The sequence below is a fragment of the Heptranchias perlo genome, chromosome 20, assembly GCF_035084215.1.
Source record: "Heptranchias perlo isolate sHepPer1 chromosome 20, sHepPer1.hap1, whole genome shotgun sequence".
NCBI lineage: Eukaryota > Metazoa > Chordata > Chondrichthyes > Hexanchiformes > Hexanchidae > Heptranchias > Heptranchias perlo.
The window spans coordinates 27,206,393-27,223,037 of record NC_090344.1 but is presented as its reverse complement, the minus strand read 5'-3'; the positions used below and the strand labels follow the sequence as shown (position 1 = coordinate 27,223,037).

Sequence of the window (16,645 nt, the reverse complement as noted above, 5' to 3'; positions counted from 1 at the left end):
GGCTAATAAAGGCAAGTATCCCATATGCCTTCTTTACCACCTTATCTACCTGTTCCGCCGCCTTCAGGGATCTGTGAACTTGCACACCAAGATCCCTCTGACCCTCTGTCTTGCCTAGGGTCCTCCCATTCATTGTGTATTCCCTTGCCTTGTTAGTCCCTCCAAAGTGCATCACCTCGCACTTTTCCGGGTTAAATTCCATTTGCCACTGTTCCGCCCATCTGACCAACCCATCTATATCGTCCTGCAGACTGAGGCTATCCTCCTCACTATTTACCACCCTACCAATCTTTGTATCATCAGCGAACTTACTGATCATACCTTTTACATTCATATCCAAGTCATTAATGTAGACCACAAACAGCAAGGGACCCAGCACCGATCCCTGTGGTACCCCACTGGCCACAGGCTTCCAGTCACAAAAACAACCTTCGACCATCACCCTCTGCCTTCTGCCACTAAGCCAGTTTTGTATCCAAAGTGCCAAGGCACCCTGGATTCCTTGGGCTCGTACATTCTTGACCAGTCTCCTGTGGGGGACTTTATCGAAGGCCTTACTGAAATCCATGTATACCACATCCACTGCGTTACGCTCATACACACGCCTAGTCACCCCCTCAAAAAATTCAATCAAATTAGTCACACATGATCTTCCCTTGACAAAGCCATGTTGACTATCCCTGATTAATCCTTGCTTCTCCAAGTGGAGACTAATTTTGTCCTTCAGAATTTTTTCCAATAATTTTCCTACCACTGATGTTAGGCTCACTGGCCTGTAGTTCCCCGGTTTTTCCCTACTCCCCTTCTTGAATAATGGTATTACATTAGCGGTTCTCCAGTCCTCTGGCACATCCCCTGTGGCCAGAGAGGTTCTGAATATATGTGACAGAGCCCCCACAATCTCCTCCTTTGCCTCACACAGTAGCCTGGGATACATTTCGTCCGGGCCTGGGGATTTATCCATTTTTAGGCCTGCTAAAACCGCCAATACCTCCTCCCGCTCGATTTTAATATTATCGAGTATATCACAGTCCCCCTGCCGTATTTCTATGTCAACGTCGTCCTTCTCCATAGTGAAAACAGATGCAAAAAAATCATTTAGAACCCCTCCTACATCTGCCGGCTCCACACACAGATTGCCATTTTTGTCCCGAATGGGCCCTATTTTTTCCCGAGTCATCCTCTTACCCTTAATATACTTATAAAACATCTTAGGATTTTCCGTTATTTTGCTCGCCAGTGTTATTTCATGGCCCCTCCTTGATCTCCTAATTTCTTTTTTAAGTATCCCACTGCACTTTTTGTACTCCTCTGGGGCTTCCTCCGTCTTTAGCCTTTTGTATCTGCCAAAAGCCCTCCTTTTTTTCCGAATCCATTCTCGTATATCCCCTGACATCCAAGGTTCCCTGGAGTTCTTGGAACCACCCTTGTCCTTTACGGGAACATGTTGCCATTGTATGGTCTCAATCTCCCTTCTGAAAGACTCCCATTGCTCCGATGCGGATTTTCCTACAAGCAGCTGATCCCAGTCCATTTTGGCCAGATCCTGCCTTATCCTATTAAAATCGGCCTTCCCCCAATTTAGAACCTTTATTTCCGGCCCCTCCCTGTCCTTTTCCATGACCACCTTAAATCTCACCGAATTATGGTCACTGTCACCAAAGTGCTCACCTACTAGCACTTCTTCCACTTGGCCGGCCACATTCCCTAGAATTAGGTCCAGTACCGCCCCCTCTCTTGTAGGACTTTCTACATGCTGGCTCAAAAAGCTCTCCTGGATGCACGTTAAGAATTTTGTACCCTCTAAGCCTTTTACACTCTGAGTATCCCAGTTAATATTGGGGAAGTTGAAATCCCCCACTATTATTACCCTATTATTTGCACAATTTTCTGAGATTTGCCTACATATCTGTTCCTCTATCTCCCCCTGACTGTTTGGGGGCCTATAGTACACTCCCATCAAAGTGCTTGCCCCCTTTTTGTTTTTAAGCTCCACCCATATGGCCTCATTAGAGGAACCTGCTAATATATCATCCCTCCTTATGGCAGTAAATGATTCTTTAATTAATATTGCGACCCCCCCTCCTCTTATACCTCCCCCTCTGTCTCGCCTGAAGATTCTGTACCCCGGAATATTGAGCTGCCAGTCTTGCCACTCCCTCAACCATGTCTCTGTGACAGCAACAATATCATACTCCCATGTGTTTATCAACACCTTCAGTTCATCCACCTTATTCGCAAGACTCCTTGCATTAAAATAGATGCCATCCAGCCTTGCTCTTACATATTTGCCCTGTCTTCCAAGCTGACTTGTTTTTTTCTCTATATTTGGCTGCACATCACCCCCTATTGTAGCTCCACTCTGTATCCCATCCCCCTGCCAAGTTAGTTTAAACCCCCCCCAACAGTGCTAGCAAACCTCCCCGCAAGGATATTTGTCCCGCTCTGGTTCAGGTGCAACCCGTCCGACTTGTACAAGTCCCACCTTCCCCAGAAGCAGGCCCAGTGATCCAGGAAAGTGAAACCCTCCCTCCTGCACCAACTCTTTAGCCACGCATTCATCTGTTCTATCCTCCTATTTCTATACTCACTAGCCCGTGGCACTGGGAGTAATCCAGAGATTACAACCTTTGAGGTCCTGCTCTTTAATCTGCTACCTCGCTCCCTAAATTCTTGATGCAGGACCTCATCTCCCTTCCTACCTATGTCGTTGGTCCCAATGTGGACCACGACCTCTGCCTGCTCCCCCTCCCCCTTGAGAATGCCCTGTTGCCGCTCAGTGACATCCATGACCCTGGCACCAGGGAGGCAACAAACCATCCTGGAGTCACGTTTACGGCCACAGAAACGCCTGTCTGTACCCCTTACGATAGAATCCCCTACCACTATAGGCTCTTCCACTCTTTTTCCTCCCAGCCTGTGCAGCAGAGCTACCCCTGGTGCCAGGAAGTTGGCTGCTGCTGCCTTCCCCTGATAAGTCATCCCCCTCAACAATATCCAAAGCGGTATATTTGTTTGAGAGGGGGACGGCCACAGGGGACCCCTGCACTGCCTGTCTGCTCTTCTTACTGTGCCTGGTGGTCACCCAATTACTTTCTGCCTGTACAACCTTTACCTGCGGTGTGACCATCTCACTAAACGTGCTGTCCACGACGTTCTCAGCATCGCGAACGCTCCATAATGAATCCATCCGCAGCTCCAGTGCCGCAATGCGGTTTGTCAGTAGCTGCAGCTGGATACATTTCCCGCACACATGGTCGTCAGGGACACCGGAAGGGTCCCTGATTTCCCACATAGAGCAGGAAGAGCATAACACGGGGCTGGACTGTCCTGACATGACTTACCCTTTAACTAATTAATTCAAGTGAAATGAATCCCACCAATTTCACTTCAATTAAATAGGTATACTCAAGGGCCGTTGCTGAACAGCAGTCCCCCACTACACAACAGAGACCAGAGAATCCACAAACTCTATCCTTGCACAAATTCAGCAGGAAAATACTCACCAGCCAATCACTTACCTCTTCCTTGGTGACGTCCCACTTGGATTACTTTTTGCTTCTTATTTATCTTCGGTCCAGGAGTTAAGTCCCTGTGATGTCGCACAGTAGTTGTCTCTTGGTGCAGGTCTGCTGCTGCTTTTATTCCACAATCTCAGTCTTCTACTCTGCTCCACACAAAACAGGAAAACCACAGTTTCCGGTCTGGGGTGCGTTTCCTGATCTCACCCGGAATGGTACTGAGCCCCACAGAGCAGGAAACGCCAAGGCACAGTCCCAGGCCTGTGCCAGACAGTCGAACTTGGGATGGAGCCGATACAGCTCAGTTGAGAATGCAAAAATTTGAAAGTCCCGAGTTCAATTCCGAATTTCAGAAAAATTTGGTTGTTTGGATCTCATTCTTTGGGTCGAATCTCGCATTAATTTACACTGAAATATTAACCGGCGCTGGAGGCTTGGGGAAGGAGCAGAGAAGCATCAAGGATGAGAAATATTGATAGCATCTTTATTTAGCTTTATTTCTTTCTGCATTTTTCTCTGTTTTTTGCCTCTCTCATCGCCGGCGAACATTTGATTTGAAGCATTTGATTCCTAAACAGATGCCTTTTCCTCATCTCCGCTCTGTCTGTTTCTAACTGCTTGTGGCCGTTAAAGGGAACAGGTCCCGAGTTAAACGTTTATCAGCAAACCGACAGAGAGATATCACAGCGGGAATAAAACTCGTTGCTTCACATTGTGAGATACTCAGTGACTCAGATTGTAATATGTGTCAGTAAACATACCCGGATACTGAGTGACACAGTTTGTAATGTTTTTCAGTGAACACACCCGGATACTGCGTGACACGGATTGCAATGTGTGTCAGTAAACATACCCGGACACTTAGTGACACAGGTTGTAATGTTTGTCAGTAAGCATACCTGGAAGAATGGTCCCGGAAATGGAAAGAAATGGAGAGATGGGAAAAGAGACAGACAGAAAGAGATGGAGACACGGAAAGGTGAGTGAGGAATGAAGGATAAATGAAAAATGAGCGGAAAGATTTTTTTTTCTCCGCCCCAGGGGCAAAGGTATATCAAACATTGCAATGAATGCTATTCCAAAAACGATTCCTTCTGAATTTTGCATGAACTTCCTTGTTTGTAAAGTCTGGATTTTCAAAGTCACTCAAATAATGTTATAAATTACTGATGGCCCGTACGGGGATCGAACCCGCGACCTTGGCGTTATTAGCACCACGCTCGAACCAACTGAGCTAACCGGCCATTTTTTTTTTCTTACGGCAATCGGTTTGGGGCACTCATTGGGTGGTCTGTGTTTTACGTCTCACACTGCGTAATACGGTTATTGCACGAACATTGAACACACCACATCCCTTAAACATTGTTACTTGTTTCTGCATAAAACTGGCAAGGGTGTAAATCGAAATTAACAGATAAGGAGCACTTTAATGCGACAAATTTAATTCTGGTCAAAATTATGTTCTGAACATTGAAAGCCCACCCCTGAAACACTGCCCCGCTGTGAAAACAGTGGGCAGGACACTGAGGGACTGCGAAAATCGTGTGCTGAGTTTTCCGTAGTGTGATGCTTATCATGTTCGCCTTTTACGTGAAAAAGCTCTATTTCAATCCCCGCATAAAAACATAGTTTTGAGGAACTTGCTTCGGATAAACCTCCAGTCGTCAACTTGTGCTTCGAGAAGGGACAATTATTGTTCCTTCCTGTTAACTTTAACAACGGCTGTACCAAATTCCAAGTGTCATAAACTATCAATATTTGAAACCAGACCCTTAAATGCAGTCTGGAAAGTGGAAAACGGTGAAAGTTCATCACATACAAAACACAAAAACTTATTTAAGGTTTCACTGTCCATGTTAGTATTTCCGTGAGTCTGCAGCACAAAGTTATCGGTTACAACAATTATTCATCTTTCACAGAATTTCATTAGTTTCATCAATTAATTTAATAACGTTCATTGGTTAATGCAACCACAAGCTTTAGCTCGGTGAAAAATTAATGTTGTTAATCATGCGATGTGATGTTTTTCTCTGGCACAATCATTTAGCGCGTTCGGCTCTTAACCCAAAATTTGATGGTCCGATGTCCCCCACGGGACGATACAATATCCTGGATTTCAATGCGTGTTTTCAATGTAAGAAAATGCACCATAAATGAAATTGATGAAAAGTGACTAATATTGTTGACTTGAAATAGTTAGTGTCCAACTTGACATTGCACCACATCGGAATCGAAATTCAGATTCGGGGCCAGAAAAGCAGATGATGCACGGAGGCTGAAGTATTAAATGAGTACTTTGCATCTGTCTTCACCAAGGAAGAAGAAGCTGCCAGAGTCAGTAAAAGAGGAGGTCGTGGAGATACTGGATGGGATAAAAATTGATAAAGAAAAGGTACGAGAAAGGCTGGCTGTACTTAAAGTGTGTAAGTCACACGGTCCGGATCGGATGCATCCTTGGTTTCTGAGGGAAGTAAGGGTGAAAATGTCAGAGTTGCTGGCCATAATCTCCAATCGTCCTGAGATATGGGGGTGGTGCCAGACGACTGGAAAATCTCAAATGTTACTCCCTTTTTAAAAACGTGTGCAAGGATAAACCCAGCAACTACAGGACAGTCAGTTAAAACTCGGTGGCAGGGAAGCTTCTGGAAACGATAAATACGGGATAACAATAACAGCCAGTTCGACAAGTGTAGATTAATAAAGGAAAGCCATCACGAATTTGTTAAAGGCAAATCGTGTTGAACTAACTTCATTGAGTTTTTCGATGAAGTAAAGTGCCACATAATATGCTTCTCAGCAAAATCGAAGCCCATGGAATAAAAGCATGGATACTAAATTGGATAAATGACAGGAAACAAACAGTCGTGGTGAAGGTATTTTTTTTCGGACTGGTGGAAGGTAGTCAGTGTTGTTTCACAGGGGTCGGGACTAGGACCACTGCTTTTTGATATATATTAATAAATTGGACTTGTCCGGACAGGAACAATTTCAAAATTCGCGGATAACACAAAACTAGTAATTGTAGTAAACAGTGAAGAGGATAATAATAGTCTTCAAGAGTACACAGACGGGCTGGTGGAATGGGCGGACACATGGCAGATAACATTTAATGCAGAGAAATGCGAAGTGATATATTTTGGCAGGAAGAATGGGGAGAGGCAATATAAACTAAATGATACAATTCTAAATGAAATGCTGGAATAGAGAGTCCTGGGGGCATATGTGCACACATCTTTGAAGATGGCAGGACAGGCTGAGAAAGTGGTTCTGGGCTTTATCAATAGAGGCATGGAGTACAAAATCAAGAAAGTTATGTTGAACCTTTATAAAACACTGGTTCGGCTACAACCAGAGTATTGTGTCCAATTCTGGGCACCGCATTTTAGGAAGGATGTGAAGGCCTCAGGGAGCATGCAGAAAAGATTTACTGGAATGGTTCCAGGGATGAGGGACTTCAGTTCGGTGGACAGACTGGAGAAGTTAGGATTGTTCTTAGAGCAGAGTCGGTTGAGAGGAGATTTGATAGAAGTGATCAAAATCATGAAGGGTTTTGAAAAAGTAAATAAAGAGAAGCTGTTCCCATTGGCAGAAAGGTCGAGAACCAGACGACACAGATTTAAGGTGATTGGCAAAAGAAACCAAAGGCGAAATGAGTAAAACTTTTTTACGCAGAGACTTGTTATGATCTGGAACGTGCTGCCTGAAACGGTGGAAGCAGAATCAATCGTGGCTATCAAAAAGGAATGGGATAAATACTTGAAGGGAAAAAATTGCATGGCCACGTGGAAAGAGCGGGGGAATGAGACGAACTGGATTGCTCTGACAAAGAGATAGCACGGTCTGGATGGGCCGAATTGACTTCCTTCTGTGCTGTAATCATTCTATGATTCGATGATTGGATGGACAGAGCGGTCTAAAAGGATAGGCGATCGGTTGTGGGGAGCAGGGAAACTTTCGACTGGTTGCACGGCTGTGTTACTGACAGCCCGTTGGTCTCGGATTATGGTTTTCACTTTGGGCGTTTCACTAATTGATATGTGAGAGGTCCGGGGTTCAAATTCCTGGACGAGCACTCCTGTGTCACTATTTTCAGTGGAAATTCATTCATTTATTTTTCACATCTTTTCAGCCTTGCAGAATACAGGATTGACTTAATTCTAGAGCATGTTTGACGTTTCGTGGCTGGAATGCAGAGGGTTTGTCGACGCAACACCACATAGGGAAAGGAAAATGTCTCAACGTGGTGTGCAGATTGAAGCTGAATGTGAATCTATCTCTTTTCAGGGGTGCAGAAAGAAAATGCTCCTTCATCGGCCGGGAACCAATCCCCGTCTCCTCGTGTGGCAGGTGAGAATTCTACCAGTGAAACAGCAACGTCCAGACGGTCGCGGCTGCATGTGTCCAGTTGGAAACCTGTCTGAAAGAACATATAGTCTCACAAATCTCCTGTGAGTACCCTGTTCATTCTGATTTACAGCCGTGCATCAAAGGCGCTCGCAGCTGCGGTAGTCGCGTGGTTCAGACGTTAGATCTGAAACCCAATGGGGTATTCCGGCAGAAGTTGGAATCGTGCTATCGGCGCTATTGTGTAAAGTTTTGTTCAATGCTCAAATAAATATGAACTGGAGATAACGGGCTGCAATTCCTTCCCTCAGAGAGATACTCCACCGCGGCAGATCATTTTAACTGGGAGCCCAGTGGTCACTTGCAAAATATCAAGATACGTGAAGGGAACTTCACAATGTTCCACAACTGTCCAAAACTGGGCACCGCACTTTATAAAGGATGTGAAGGCGTCAGAGAGGGTGCAGAAACATTTACTGGAATGGTTCCAGGGATGAGGTCATCAGTTACGTGGGTGGACTGGAGAAGCTGGAGTTGTTCCCTTCGAGCAGAGAAAGTTGAGTGGAGATTTGATAGAAGTGTTCAAAATCATGACGGGTTTAGATAAAGTAAATAAAAAAAAACTGCTCCCGTTGGCGGAAGGGTCGAGAACCAGAGGACGCAGATTTACGGTGGTTGACAAAAGAACCAAAGGCGATAAAAGGAAAAACTTCTTAAACTAGCGAGTGGATATAATCTGGAATGCATCGCCTGAAAGGGTGGTGGAAGCAAATTTAATCCTTGTTTCTAAAAGGAATTGGATAAGTATTTGAAGGGAAAATATTTGCAGGTATACGGGGAAAGAACGGGGGAATGGGACGATCTGGATTGCACTGAAAGAGAGCTGACACAGGCTCGATGGGCCGAATGGCCTCCTTCTGTGCAGTGACGATTCTATGATTCTATATCTCCCAATCTCCATCGTAAATGCTGCTAACTTGACGTTAGGTTTTTTCGATACTTTTATCTCTCTATCTCTCTCTGTCTCTGTCTCTCTGTGTTTCCCCCTGATGGACTTCTCAGGCAGCCTTGAACGGCCAAAGCTGATCGAACCTGCGACACCAGCAGAGAACGGTAAAGATAGAAAGACTGAGACGGTAGGAAAACTAAAAATCCAACCCAGATGATGAACTCGCAGATAATATCTACACATTAATGTCTCTTCGTCCTCATAGTGAAAACATCAGTAATTTTATTCCAGTATAAAAAGAAAGAAAGTCTTGTCTTTATAAAGCGCTTTTCACGACCTCAAGACCTCCCAAAGCGCTATACAGCCAATGAGGTATTTTTGAAGTGTCGTCACTGTTATACTTGTGGTCGAGTGGATAATCTGCGGATGCCGAGGGAGACAACAATGTAACTTTCGAGAAATTAATTCTGAAAAGTCTCACTTGGCATGACAAGTCGCACATTCAAAACGAATGTGGTAAAGAGAGGCTAATATTGTTGATATGAAATAGTTAGTGTACAACTTCACATTGCTGTCCATCGGAATAGAAAAAGTGATTGGATGGATCGCAGGATGGCCGATCGGCGATGGGTTGCACCGAATTCTGCACTGGTTGCACCCTTTTGGTAGCAGTAGCTGTTATGCTTTTGCATAGCTGCGATGGCCGAGTGGTTAAGGCGTTGGACTCGAAATCTAATGGGGTTTTCCTGCGCAGGTTCGAGTCCTGCTCGCAGCGCTATTTCTTCTAGATTTGTTCAATGATCAATCAAATGAGGACTGGAGTTGACGGACCGTGTTCCCTCCCTCAGAGAGATAACCCAGCGTGGCAAATGCTTTTAATTCGGAGCCAATGGTCTCTTGCAGAGTTGCACGGCACGTGAAAGAATCTCTTCCAAGCTCCATCTTAAATTCTGCTCGTTCGCAAAGCTTGATATTTATCCGATTTGTTTCTATACTTTAATCTCTCCCTGTCCCTGTCTCTTGACTCTCTGAATTTTCCCCTGATGGACTTCTCAGGTTTTCTTGAACGGCCAAGGATGATCGAACCTGCAACACCAGCAGAGAAGGGTAAAGATGGAAAGACTGAGACGGGGGGAGAAGCAAAGGTGCAACCCAGTTGATGTATTCGGAGCTATTGTCCACACATTTATGTCTCTTCGACCTCACAGTGAAAAAAATCAGCAATTTGAATACAGTGCACTTATGGTAGAGTGTTTAAATGCGAGTGTTGAGACATACAACAATCGAACCGTTGCCATGTTGATGACCGAATCTAAACACTAGACCACAAAGAAACGCTGAAAACTCTTTGGTGCGAACAGCAGCCCAACGCGGCCTTTCCTACTTGCCTCTTTGTAATTCAGGTCATTATCGTGCGAGACAAGCTGCCCGCAAAAAAATGGCATTTTCTGTTCAAACTACTATCGCGACAGAAGGTGATGTTCAGGCAATGACAGCACCAAGTGCAACTAGGCATGTACATGAAATGGAAAGTGAGGTAAAATACTACCACAAGCTGCTGATTTCCATTTTCAAAATTCACGAACCTGAATGCAGCTCCTGGGAAAACTGCAAGGCCACGCAGGTCCATCATGAATCATTTGAAGCAACTGGCAGTTTAAAGTGGCATCTCCTCCTGCTTCTGTCGGGCGTGAAGGAGAGACACCGTCGTTATAAACGTACAGTTTGATTTTGTACAGAACTGTACAGAGAAGGAGCACATATACTGGGGCTGTGAGATATTCTATATTATTCATATTTAACCACAAGAATATCCGCAGTCAGAAGCTGAAAAGAAGGGAGAGATAAGAGGCCTGAAAATAAACACAGAGCTGAATGAATCACGGAAGAGTGAAAGAAAAGTCAATCTTACCAGTTCTGCTGTGTTCCGTGCGCAATCTTGGGCGCTCCCCGATGGACTGATGGTGAGAATTCAGTGCTCCCACCAACGCATGAGTTCGATTCCAAGTCAGCGAATTAACTTTAGCAAAAGTTATTAAATTAATTACATGAAACTAATTAAACCCTGTTGGTAGATGAATGACTGTTTTATTCACCATTGATCAAACGATAACTTTCGATTTCATACTGAAGGAGATGTTGACGTGGTTACCGAGAGACAGTCAAAACTTTAATCAGATTTTTATGCTTTGCAGGTGATCAAATTTCATCATTTTATAGACTGTATCTTAAGGGTATGATTAAAAGCTCAGTGCAGCTGTTGTTAAATTTAAAATGAATAGGAAATTGTCGCCTTTTATTACAAGAACGCCCGAACCGGTTCTACGATCAAGATGAAAGTAACGCAACGAGGAACATCTGATACAAAAATCCCCACCGTTTTGCTTTTCCAACATAAAGGGTGTGACATTTATTTTCTGAACATAGAAACAGTCTGGTCTCGCTCACTACAGAAATCTCCATGTCACAGCGAACCAGCTCTCCTGCAGCGAGTGCGGCCTCCCTTCGGCTTGTCTGCCAAGGAGAATTGTAATTTTCTTGCTTCCAAAACATACATTGAAACCCTGGAACTTTGAGGCGATGAATCCTGAGGAAAAATCAAATAAGAGCTCGAACCATCAAACTTCCGTGCTAACCGACAGCACCAACTGGACAGGCGAAGAGGTCACCTGCTAAACCAATAATTAATTGGGCTAAACTTTGAGGTTGCAGCGACCAATATAACAACTGCCTACAGTCAGTCCAAAATGAATGGTTGAAGCTTGTAGGAGTGAAAATCCAAACTCTTAAACCAGCAACTCTGAAGAAAAACATGCCGGAGAAATACTCGCTTTCAGTGCGGTGACACTGGGCCAGAGTAAAGCTCAGTTAATATGATTGGTGAGTGGCTGGAGGGTGGATTTCGAACTCCTGACCGATTGCACTGTGCATTTTCCAGATCTGCTTGGAGCACCAATCCCTTCAATTCATCACTTACAATTCGATTCTCGGTTTCATTTCGCTGACGCTTGGTGAAATTTTACAAATTGGAAGCGATCAGTGTCAAAGCTCACCACGTCACCGACATGCTCACAGATACAAAGCGGCAACACTCTGCTTCAGCAAGATGAAAGCCGAGAGCGATTTCACGGTCAAATATAATGGCTAACAAAACTTATTCAAAGAAAGTGCAGGTCGTTGAGTTGCCTTTAAATTCCTGATTGTTCGCATTGAACTTCTTCCCATTGCGTTTGAGAGCCACGTGGGGCGATTTGGGGACTTCATTTCATTTTATGCAGAAGTTTCAAATGCAGTTCAAGGTCAAAAGTCCTGGGACCACTGTTGTTCACAATTTACCGGTGCTGGGACCACTGTTGTTCGCAATTTATCGGTGTTGGGACCACTGTTGTTTACAATTTGTCGGTGCTGCGACCATTGTTGTTCGCAATTTATCGGTGCTGGGACCACTGTTGTTCACAATTTACCGGTGCCGGGACCACTGTTGTTTACAATTTGTCGGTGCTGCGACCATTGTTGTTCGCAATTTATCGGTGCTGGGACCACTTTTGTTCACAATTTGTCGGTGCTGCGACCATTGTTTTTCACAATTTATCGGTGCTGGGACCACTTTTGTTCACAATTTGTCGGTGCTGCGACCATTGTTGTTCACAATTTATCGGTTCTGGGATCACTGTTGTTCACAATTTACCAGTGCTGGGACCATTGTTGTTCACAATTTATCGGTGCTGGGATTACTGTTGTTCACAATTTATCAGTGCTGGGTTTGAGAATGCATACGGGGCGCCCTTTTAATAAAAATGCATATGGGGTAAGCTTTTAGTGGTTTATAGTGAGATACCTCCATAGCGAAGTAGCTGTGTGGTGAACCAATGGTTAATATAAGTAGCCCATTTGCTAGCTAGAATTAGAAACAATGAGCTTCTTCTTTGACCACCTGTTTACGTTATTAATTTTCTTTATGTATAAGCCTGCCTTGTGTTAATCAAGCAAAGAGATATGATAAAGTTGAATTCTAGTATAAGGAGTTGTCATGCAGCTGCATTAATGAATGGATCTCCCTTTGCAGGCAAGGTCAAAAAACATCCCAAGCCAGAGATAAGGTAGCCTCCCTTTTCCTTGGCATACGCATGAACAAGTATTACCTGTGAGTGGTCGGTCATTATGTCAGTTCGCATGGCTTGCCAAGACTCAGCTTATGATTGGTTTTAACCCCTTGCTACTCATGTCCCTCCCCACTCTGAAAATGTATAATTGTGTGGATCTGCCTATGTAATTTTGCCTGCTCTATGAGATTGACCAGACTCTGTCAAGAGTTGAAATCAATTCTACAGATAAGGTCAGCTGCAGCTAATAAATTGTGTTAAACTTTCAAGTGTTATTCTCATCAGTTATTGCTGAACCAGACTAAGGGTAAAGAAATCCGGTATCGTCAGGTCCACTGTTGTTCACAGTTTATCGGTGCTGGGGCCACTGTTGTTCACAATTTATCGGTGCTGGGACCACTGTTGTTCTCAATTTGTCGGTGCTGGGTCCACTGTTGTTCACAATTTATCGGTGCTGGGTCCACTGTTGTTCACAATTTATCGGTGCTGGGACAACTGTTGTTCACAATTTATCGGTGCTGGGTCCACTGTTGTTCACAATTTATCGGTGCTGGGTCCACTGTTGTTCACAATTTATCGGTGCTGGGACCACTGTTGTTCACAGTTTATCGACGCTGGGGCCACTGTTGTTCAAAATTTATCGGTGCTGGGACCACTGTTGTTCTCAATTTATCGGTGCTGCGACAACTGTTGTTCACAATTTATCGGTGATGGGATCACTGTTGTTCACAATTTATCGGTGCTGGGACCACTGTTGTTCACAATTTACATTAATGATTTAGTCATAGGAATCGGAAATACAATTTTAAAATTGACAGACAGCACATAATTGGGAGCTGTAGTTAATACATCAGTAAACTTGCAAAATGGGCGTGTAAATGGCAAATTAGTTTCAATATTTATTGTGTATTCCCTTGCCTTGTTTGCCCTCCCTAAATGCATTACCTCATTCTCCAGATTGAATTGCATTTGCCACTATTCTATCCACCTGTCCATTCCACTGATATCTTCCTGCAGTCCACAGCTTCCCTCCTCACCATCAACCACACGACCAATTTTTGCATCTTCTGCAAAATTGTTAATAATACCCCGTACATTTAAATCCAAATCAATGATCTGTGCCACGAAAAGCAGCGACCTAGTACGGATCCCTGCGGAACCCCACTCGAGACAGCCTTGCAGTCACAAAAACACCCGTCGACCATTGCTTCCTGCCACTCGGTCAATTTTGGATCAACTTGACAATTTCCCTTGGATCCAATGGGCTTTTACACTTTTGACCAATCTGCCATGTAGGACTTTGTCAAAAGCCTCGCGAAAATCTATGTAGACTACAAAAAACGCACCACCCTCATCCACCTTCCTTGATACCTCCAAAACAATTCAATTCAAACGACCTTCCCTTAACAAATCCATGCTGACTGCCCTTCATTAATCCGTCCCTTTCTAAATGAAGATTAATACCGAGGTTAGGCTGACTGGGCTGCAATAATTCGATCTATTCCTTTCTCCCTTTTTAAACAACGGTGCAACTTCAGCAGTCTTCCAATCCTCCGGCATCACACCTGCAGCCAGGGAGGATTGGAAAATGATGGTCAGAGCCTCCGATATTTCCTTCCTTGCTTCTGTTAACAGCCTGGGATGTATTTCATCCGGGCCTGGCGATTCAGGTGGAGTGATTTGGGGACTTCCTTTCCCTCTTTGCAAACGTTTGCACCGCAGGTCAAGATCACAAGTCTTGAACCAAATTAGGACTACTTCCGGGTTTGAACCTCAAATCGCGAAATATACCACGACCCCAACGAGCCCAGAAACAAGAACGTGTCTTGAAATTAACGTGTTGCAGACACATTCTATGAGAGGTCTGTCTGTGCAATGAAAGGGCGTTTTTGAACAGTCATTCGGTTCTCCGTTTCCTCCTGAACAAACACCACAGTGTTATTTTGTCGCTCAATTCCACAAATTAGGTAAAATAACCAGCTGCACAAGGCACTGCTGGGAGTTGAACCCAAGATCTTCTGTTTACTAGACAGACGCTTTAACCAACTAAGCCACAGCGCCAATTGATGACACTTTGTCTCCACCTCCTCTCATTAATATCTATCAGCGACACTTCACTGTTGGGGGTTCAGGCCGTTTTATCTTTGTCTGTTTCGCTTGTCCGTTCACCTGTGCATTCCGACACTGACTGGATTTCTCGCTGTGTTTATCTTTGTGTATCCATCAGTGCGTTGATACACGGATGATTATGTGTGATTGTATTTGTTACATTAAATAAATTCGGGGATCAGACAATTCTCGCTCTGACATTGGAGAACTATTGAGCCGAACTTTACAGCGAAGTGTTGTTTATTGTGGTGCTGAAACTAAAAAAAAGCGTAAGAGGAGCAAAAAGGGAAAAGGAGAAAAACTTGTGAGGGAAAATGAGGACAACTCTCAAGGTTTTTCCAAATATATTAAGAGAACGAAGGGAGGCTTGGAGTAATGTGGGCCGCTTGAAGACAGATGGAGGTGATATTGTAATTGAAAATCAGGAAATGGCAGAGTTGCTAAATTTTTACTTTGCATCGGTCGTCACAGAAATGGATGAGGCTAACACAGCAGAGACACGAGGAAAACTGTTAATAAATCAAGGGGTTTCGTTATAGTAAAATAATGGCAATGGAGAAAATAATTAGGCGAAAGATAGACAAATCTCCACGACCTGATGTTTGCCATCCCAGGGGATTGAAAGGAACAAGTGAGGAAATTGTACATGCTTTCGTCATGATCGATCAAAACTCTCTTGATTTAAGAATTGTTATTTAATGAAGCGCATCTTGATTGGAGGCTTCTGTTTGAGAAAGATCTCGAAGTGATAATTGAGAGACCGAAAATGAAGCTGTTTGGCAGGAGCGCTGATGCTGTCGGTTGTTCGCTGCTCTCGTGTTGCACAATTATTGAGCGTGCGTTACTTATTTATAGCAGTATGGTCTCCAGAAATGACCAGGTTGTGAGTTCGAGCGTCTTCTAAAATAATCAAACCTTTTACTCCGAACATTTTGACTGGAGTTCAAGGTACAACTGGTATGTTCCATAACGCGTCTACTTCTTAGTGTTCCCATGTGGGCTCTTGGGTTCCTCCGGCCTGCCGTCTTGCAATAGCAGGTGCCAGTTTACTTGTTCATAGCGGGAGAGGGGACTTTTTGCGGCAGCTCATATGGCAAAGGGGCCGGTACGAGATCTTTAAATCTAAAGAACCAAACAAACAATTCTTCTTTTCGTTAAGCCGATATTCATCGGTTGGAAGTTTCGTGTTGGCAAAATTTTGAAGGGAAATCAGCTGCCTGGTGTCACTGTGTAACGGGAGAAATTATTCAGCTTACAGATGTTAATACGCTGAAAGGTCGAGAGGCCTTTTCCAGCTCCCGTGTGGGACAAGTTCAGCTTTTGTGCCGCTGGGTAAAGTGTTATTTTAATTGGTGCTAACGAATGACAAGACATTTGGCACACACAAGAAGAATTGTAAACTCACGAGTTCACTGTCCATGTTTCTTACATCATGTTCAACAGGAACAAGGATTCTCCTCAACACGTTGCTGAGAATTTTATAAAACGGACCTCACCCTTGCTCGCCGGCTGCAGGGATGATTCAGAGATCTCCCATGAATATGCACGATGGGAGCTTATGTTGTATCGAGCCTGGGTAGCTCAGTCGGTAGAGTATCAGACTTTTAAAGTGGGCAGTG

The 16,645-nt window shown here is 44.2% G+C and overlaps 3 non-coding genes across 3 annotated transcripts; 1 reads left to right on the top strand and 2 right to left on the bottom strand.

Annotated features, from left to right (window-relative positions):
• Positions 1-4,691: 4,691 nt before the first annotated feature.
• trnai-aau (transfer RNA isoleucine (anticodon AAU)) lies at positions 4,692-4,765 on the bottom strand. The gene has a single exon. It is a non-coding gene; the product is annotated as a tRNA-Ile (tRNA).
• A 4,742-nt stretch (positions 4,766-9,507) lies between these two features.
• On the top strand, positions 9,508-9,589 carry trnas-cga (transfer RNA serine (anticodon CGA)). Its single transcript has one exon. It is a non-coding gene; the product is annotated as a tRNA-Ser (tRNA).
• A 5,315-nt stretch (positions 9,590-14,904) lies between these two features.
• Positions 14,905-14,978, bottom strand: trnat-agu (transfer RNA threonine (anticodon AGU)). The gene has a single exon. It is a non-coding gene; the product is annotated as a tRNA-Thr (tRNA).
• Between the last annotated feature and the right edge of the window lie 1,667 nt (positions 14,979-16,645).